This window comes from Dipodomys ordii, unplaced genomic scaffold, assembly GCF_000151885.1.
Source record: "Dipodomys ordii isolate 6190 unplaced genomic scaffold, Dord_2.0 Scaffold39, whole genome shotgun sequence".
Classification (NCBI taxonomy): domain Eukaryota; kingdom Metazoa; phylum Chordata; class Mammalia; order Rodentia; family Heteromyidae; genus Dipodomys; species Dipodomys ordii.
Window position 1 is genome coordinate 9,056,648 of NW_012267255.1, and position 8,021 is coordinate 9,064,668.

At 43.4% G+C, this 8,021-nt stretch overlaps 1 protein-coding gene across 1 annotated transcript in view; it reads left to right on the forward strand.

Moving 5' to 3' along the window:
* Nucleotides 1–4,909: 4,909 nt before the first annotated feature.
* Polr3c (polymerase (RNA) III (DNA directed) polypeptide C (62kD)) overlaps nucleotides 4,910–8,021 on the forward strand; it is a 19,167-nt gene continuing 16,055 nt past the window's right edge. The window contains exon 1 of the mRNA XM_013018306.1: nucleotides 4,910–4,947. The gene's annotated coding sequence lies outside the window, so the exon portion shown is untranslated. The remainder of the gene's footprint in view (nucleotides 4,948–8,021) is intronic.

The following is an 8,021-nucleotide window of genomic DNA, read 5'->3' on the forward strand; positions in this document are numbered from 1 at the left end:
AATTTAAGCGTTGAACTTTAAAATATAAACTCTTAAGGGCAATGAATCTGATGCCAAACAAAGCTGGCCTGGTAATCATTTCACTATGTATATGTATATCAAAACATGCTGCCCACCTTACACACACACACACACACACACAACCTCCCCAAAACAAAACCAAATAAACCTTAGAACAATCTTTTTGCACCTAACCTAAACTGTATTGAAACTAAGAACAATGCAAATTATTTCTATTTTAGAAAAGGCCCTACTTCTCTGTAAATAAGGGCTGTTCATCCTTACACAGCCTTTCAATCAGGAGTACATAGCTCCATTCTTAAGAATGCTCTCATTCAAGCTTGTAATATATATGCGTATCATTTTGCAGTGGGGTATATTAAGGTAAACCGAGAGGTTAGATGACTCAACTCCAGTCACACAAAGAAGCAATAATGAAACAAGACTACTTTATGAACCAAGAATCTGAAAAAGTTAAAAATTTAAGCACAAATCTCCCAAGCTCATAAAACTTCTAAATAGTTATGAAAAACAAACGTAAAACATGATTGATACTAAAGTCAGTTATAGAAAGAGTAAAAACATGAAGATTATTCTTTTTGTTTTATTTTTAAATTGGAATTTCCAGCTGTTTTTACTAAATGACACGCAGTGTTATTAATTCTTTCCCAACTGGCCAAAAAAAAAAAAAAAGGATACCTGTAAAAGTTGTCACACAGAGTATAACTTGAGATGGGTGATCCAATTCCTCTGGTCTCACTAGCACAAGGAAAGAAAGTGACCCCAACATACACTGCCCTAGCCACCAACTACTGAGCCTTAGTTTCTGTTCTCAATAATCCTTCCCATGGGGGCTTTGGCTAAAATTATCTTACTGAAAATTCTCATCAGGATCCAAATTAAGAAACCAAAGCGACCCTGGGGGTGGGGAACACTTAAAGCATGACTAACACATGAAGACAATGGCTATGGCTATCCTTTCACTCACAGGTTCTCAACCTCAGCATTCTTGACATTTGCTGTGAGTGTGGTCCTATGCTTGTGGACAGAATGCATCCGGAAGCATCCAGCTTTTACTCACTAGATAGTAGTTGCGATCCTCCAAACAACAACCCTCTAGTTGTGGAAACAAAACTGTCTACAGCCAGGCATGGTGGTATACACCTGTAATCGCAGCACTCAGTAAGCTGAGGCAAGAGGATCTCAGGCTCAGGAGCATACTGGGCTACAGAGCAAGTCCAGCCTGGGCTCAAACAAACATCTACAGACATTGCCAAACGTCTCCCTAGGGAGCAAACTGCCCCTAGTGGAACCCTCTACTCTACATTATATCCTTTATTGTTCACTACTAAGCTGTGCAGAGATAAAACAAAAGCTATTATCTATACCCCTTCCTTTTGCTCCCCCACTCCCCATTTCCTGTGCTTGAACTCAGAGCCTGGACCACTGTCCCTGAGAGCTTTCAGCTCAAGGCTAGACCCCTACAACTTGACAGACTTCTACCACTTGAGCCATAGCTCCACCTCCAGCTTTTTGGTGATTCACTGGAGATAGTCTCAGAGTTTCGTGCCTGGGCTGGTTTGAAACTGCAATCCTCAGATCTCTCCCTCCTGAGTAGCTAAGATTAAAGGCATGAGGTGCTGGAAAGGTGGCTCAGTGGTAGAGCGCTTGACTGCATGCATGAGGCCCTGGGTTCGATTCCCCAACACCACATATGCAGAAGAAAAAAAAAGCTGGAAGTGGCACTGTGGCTCAAGTGGTAGAGTGTTAGCCTTGAGCTGAAGAGCACCCAGCTGGGACAGCACCCAGGCCCAGAGTTCAGGCCACACGACCGGACCCCCCCCCAAAAAAAAATTAAAGGTGTGAGCCACCACACCCACTTCACATACTTATTTTGAAACCCTTGGCTATAGAGAAGAGGAAGCAACTAAATCTTCTAATTCTTCAAAGCTGATTGCTTGAAAGACCTCAGTAACCTCTCCCTGAACAAAAGGTCATAAAAACCCAACTAAACCTAAAGAAATCCAAAGTCTGACACCTAGCTGTTTTCCCCCAAAAAACAAGGAATCTCATGTGCAGTAAGTTTAAGACTTTTTTCTTCCTCATACATACTGAGAAAGTCCCAACAAATTTCATTATCTATGTGTGTTTACTTGTCAGCAAAATTTCAAGGCTATAATAAACATATTCATTAGAATATACATGCACATACTGAAACTATAGGTTCAAACACAACACCCTCATTTTATACCAGTGTAGCCTTAAAGATCTCAAAATACTAAAGCTACTACTACCTGTTAAGGGAAGGGGGACATGGCTCAAGTAGTAGAATATTTGCCTAGCAAGAGCAAGGCCCTCAGTTCAGTCCCCATACTGGGGACTGAGAGCTTGCTAAAGGCAAGGGCTTTAGCGCTTAAGCCTTACTCTGAGTCCTTAGCTAATCTTATGGTATGGCTAGGATGTTTTTCCTGTTTAGCTCCTGGTAATGTGCCAAACTAGGTAGATTAACATACTTTATTGATAAGGATGACCTTTTCTAATCAGAGAAGGTGAGATAATATTGGGGAGATGTAAGAAATATGCTGTAGCTCTTAACTCATCTGGTCTCCCCCATCTGGGTCTAGAAGATCCTTGATCCCAAAACATACTTCAGAACCAGCCTCATCTGTGACTTATGTCATTTATGTAATGATGACTACCAGACTCAAACTCACGACCTTGATAGAGAAGGGCAGGGTATGAGAGGACAGTGACATTCATATCGCAGCCATCTGGTACACTGCCCACCCAGTCATCCCTGATATACAATAGTAATAACCCCATTGGTCTTGGCTTCACATTGTTCCTCCATGGGATACATAGTTAGACAAGATAAGGGTTTCTGGGGAATTCCTTTAAGTATTTCTTCTGATGACCAAAAAAATACACAATGCCATCTTATGCCATGCATATATATTAACATGAAATTCAAGGACATCAGACCATTTTATCAAAATCTTTCATTTTGAAATCCAAGCTCTGTGGGGCTCTGGTAGCTCAGGCCTGCAATAGGATTAGGACTACTCAGAAGGCTAAGATCTGAGGATCACAGTTTGAAGCCAGCCTGCTCAGGAAAGTCCATGTGAGACTCTTATCTCTAATTAACCATCTGAACACCAGAAGTAGAGCCTTGGCTCAAAGTGGAAGAACACTAGCCTTAAGCAAAAGTGATCTAGGGCAGTGGTGGGCCCTGTATTCAAGCCCCACGACTGACAAAAAAATTAAACAAAAACCTAAGGGTAATCTCAGGGTAGGCTACAGCTGCTGCCTGCATCTGCTTTCAACTGTACCAAAAAGTGCTACACCCTAATTTGAGAAACAGAGAAGAAATAAGTTGTACAACCACAGGATCCTAGTCCAGCTGAAACATACACATGGCTTGGCTAGATGGTGAATAAACTTGGTAACACATAAAACAGCTCTGAAAGCAATCCTTCCCACTGAGGGGACAGTAAAAGCTGATCCAGGGCTTTGGATGTAGCACTTGCCTAGCATGCCTGAGGCCCTGCATTCAATCCCCAGCCCAGAGGAACAAGAGAGGGACTCAATACCCAGTCTCTGTGGTTCAATGAGAACAGCACTCATGAGTGATGGATTTTTGACATCTAAGTACCATAACAAGAGCCAATTACCTCTAGAGTTGCAAATTCAGTTACAATGAAAACCTTCAACTCTGATGAACTGCCTGGCTATCCACAGAAAGGTAGCCAGATCTATATCGGTTATTCAGTTCTAGAAACTATGTAGGCAGGTGCTGGTGGCTTCATGCCTGTAATCCTAGCTACTCAGGAGGCTGAGATCTGAGGATCACAATTCAAAGCCAGCCTAGGCAGGAAAGTCCGTGACACTCTTATCTCCAAATTAACCACCAGAAAATGGAAAATGGTGCTGTGGCTCAAATGGTAGAGTGTTCACCTTGAGCTGAAGAGCTGAGGGACAGCACCCAGGCCCAGAGTTCAAGCCCTATGACAAAGAAAGGAAAGGAAAGGAAAGGAAAGGAAAGGAAGGGAGAGAAAGAAAAAGAAAGTAGGGAAGGAGGGAAGGAAGGAAGGTAGGGAGGGAGGGAGGAGAAAGAGAAAGAAAGAAGAGAGAGAGAAACTAGGTAAGTTTACCTTATGTGGGGTAGGGTACTTGAGAGTGAAGGAATCTCACATTTACATAAAACATCTCTAAGAAAAAACCTCCCCACTGGACATAAGCAGTTAAAGCCTGTTTATTAAAACCACACAGCAGGTAGAAAACAGGAAGATCACAGTTCAAAGCCAGCTAGGCAAGAGTTTAAGAGACCTTCATCTCAAAAGAAAAAAAAAAAACTGGGCATGATGATGCATGTCTGTCATTTCAGTGGAAAATAGGAAGATCACAGTCCACATAGGCTAGGCAAAAATGTGAAGCCCTATCCCAAAAATAACCAAAGCAAAAAGGACTTGAAAGAATAGCTCAAGTATAATTTTCCAGTCTTGTCCTATATAGTAACGATGCATCATATGTTGGTCACATTGCCAGTATTTACAGAAGCAAATTTGTATTGAACGAGACAACTCACCTGGCCATTTTTATAAACAACATTTTCAGGACAACTACCTGGTATTAAGGATATAGAAACAACCAGCAATCTCATTAATATACTGCTGCACCCTTTCTTAAAAAAAAAGACATAACAACCCTGATTTAGTACCCTGCAAGTCATGTGACTATAGTTAATAACAATATATTAAAATTTTTAAATTTATATTAAATTTTAAAATATGTAATTTGAAAACTGCTAAAACATTTAAGTTCATTTAAGTATACATTTTAAGTGTTCTCATCATAAAAGATGTGAGGCCGGGTGCCAGTGGTTCACACCTGTAATCCTAGTTACTCAGTAGGCTGAGATCTGAGGATCACAGTTCAAAGTCAGCCCAGGCAGGAGGAAAGCCTGTGAGACTCTTACCACCAATTAACCATCCCAAAAACGGGAAGTGGCACTATGGCTCATGTAGTAGAGTACTCGCCTTGAGCTGAAGAGCTCAGGGACACGCCCAGGCCCAGAGATCAAGCCCCACGGACAAAAAAAAGAAAAACAAAAAGATGTGAGTTAATGTAAATGTTAAATAATCTGAGCCATTCTACAACATTCATCCATCCAACATCAAATGTTCCATATATATATATATATATATATATAATTTTACTCGTCACTTATAAAAAAAGGCAAACTACAATGACTTACTAGTGATTACTTCGGTCTCTTTGATACACTCAATCTGAATTGTGCCTCTCCTTCAAAATTCCCACCTCACATTACCCAATGGCACCAATGCTATCAATCATATGCCCCATCTCTGAAACTGAAAACACTTATTATCGACCTTCATTCACTTTATTGTCAAGCACTAAGTAACCTTTTAGTCGATAACTGACTATATATAGACTGGATATTGCCTAGCTGGGTGTAGGGTACACACTTCTAATCCCAGCACTCAAAAAGAAGAGGTAGGAAGATCATGAGTTCAAGCTACTGGAGCTACATAGAGAGACCTGGTTTCAAAAAAATCAAAGGTGGGGCTAGGTATGTGGCTTAGTGGTCGAGTGCTTGCCTAGCATGCATGAAACCCTGGGTTCCATTCCTCAGTACCACATAAATAGAAAAAGTCACAAATGGCACTGTGGCTCAAGTGGTAGAATGCTAGCAATGAGCCAAAGAAGTTCACGGACAGTGCTTAGGCATGAATTCAAGCCCCAAGACTGGCAAAAAAAGAAAAAGAAAAAAAAGACAATCAATCAGTCAATCAAGGGTTAGGGATTGTAGCTCAGTGGAAGACATGCATGTTTACCATCTGTAAGGACCTGGGTTTGACTTTCAGCACTGCCCCTGCATCCCTTTCCAAAACAATAGGGTACAGTAACTCAAGCCTTTAACTATCTGACAGGCAAAGATGGGGAGACCACAGTTCAGGTTGAGCCCAGACTACATAACTGGAATTCTATGAATTCAGGAGTCTGAGATCTGAGGATTGTGGTCCAAAGTCAGGTTGGGCAGCAAAGTCCGAGAGACTCTATCTCCAATTAACCAGTAAAATTTGGGAGTGGGTGTAGCTCATGAGGTAGAGCATTAGCCAAGAGTGAGTGAAAAAGCTGAGTGAGAAGCTCTGAATTCAAGCCCAGTACCTCCTAAGCACACAAAAAAGAAAAGGTGGGCTGGAGACACCACTTAAGTGGTAGAGTACCAGCTAAGCAAGCGTGAGGTCCTGAGTTCAAACCCCCACAAGTTCTCCAGATCCCATTTTGAACAATGTCTGAGCTCAGTAATACACATTTATAATGCCAGCTGTTCAGGGAAACACAATGGGTCTGAAGTCCAGGCTGGACTAGGTATAAGGCAAGATGTTATCTGGAAAATAGCCAACACACACACACACACAACAAGGCAAGGGCTAAGGAGTGGCTGGAGTGATAGAACGAATATCTAGCAAGCCCAAGGTCTAGTACCACCATATATAATTATATATACATAACATGTATATGTTATATATGATATACATACACAATATGGCCTGCTTACATTTTAGACATCTTACTTTATATAAGTGTACTCTATCTTTGCATAAGGATGAAATTGCCTAAGGATGTCTTTCTCAGAATTTCTCCCCATCCTAAAGCAATGCTGAGTTCATGTTACTTTTTCCATGTTTTGTCTTGTCTTTACAAAGGAACTGTCAGGTTCTTACAAGCAAGAACCACATATTTCTCCAAGTAATTGCCAGAACATGCAACAGACCTTGTGTGTAAAGGTTACATTAGGTTATCCAATTGCCATGAGCTTCAATTTATGTTAGGAACTCTCAAGGCATCAAAGGCTGAGAAAAACACCCAAAAGCCTTTCAAATTATTCTTACAGGCAGGATACAGGTGGCTCACACCAGCAATCCTACCTACTTAGGAAGCTGAGATCTGAGGATACCGGTTCGAAGTCGCTGGGCAGGAAAGTCTGTAAGACTCATCTCCAATTAACCAACAAAGAACTGTAACTGGAGCTGTGGCCCTGAGTGCAAGCCCCAGTGTGCACACACACACACACACACACACACTCTCCCTCACCCTCTTTCACACACACACACACACACACAAACACACACACAATGTAGCCACCTATCTTAAGAGAAACACTTCGAAGGAAAAGAACAAGTATAATCAATTCCTTAAAGACAGCTGGCTGCACGCACTCACAACTGGCAGGTCTTCCCACAGTTGGCTTCCGGGTTCGGGGTGCCGACACAGGCCAGCGAGCCGCCGCAGACGCGTTATTACCATTGCACCACCGCCCCCCTCTATCGGCTGACAGTTTGGCAGACACTAGTGAAAAACAATCTTGTCAGAGCAAACAGTCCCCATCATTTTGTCCTGGATATTTTTTTTTTTTCTCCTGAAGTGAGCAGAGAATAGGGAAAGCGTGGGTGAAGAAGACGGTACTAAAGACAAGAGCAGAAGCAGCCGCCGAAAGAAAACTAAGTTGGCACGGCGCGCCGGGCTCTCCAAGCCGTGTCCTCCCCGGCGGAGGAAGCGCCGCTAGTCTGCAAGTCATGAATACGCGGCTGTTTCACTTTCACGCGAACCCCGAAAACCCCCGCCCTCCCCCGGCTACGTTTCCGGGTGTCCTTCGGGAGAGACCGGCGACAGGGACCCGCAAGCCCTTCACACCCGGCCTCTAGAGGAGGCTGAGGAGGGGGCGATCTGCGGGAACGTGGGAAAGGAAATCGAGGAAGGGGGGGGGGAAGCAACGACGGAAATATAGGGGGGAGGGGGAAAGGTCACGGCGGAAGGTGAAGAGTGCGAGAAAATCGGGGGACCCCGGCCCCACAATTTGCCACAAGGAAGACACAAAGACGGGGTGTGGGAGGAAAACACAGGGGCCGGGCGGCGGGAGGAGCAGCCGAGCCAGCGCCCGGGCGCCGGGGGCTTGGGGAGCGGAGCCCCCCGAGGACGGGCGGGCGGCTGGG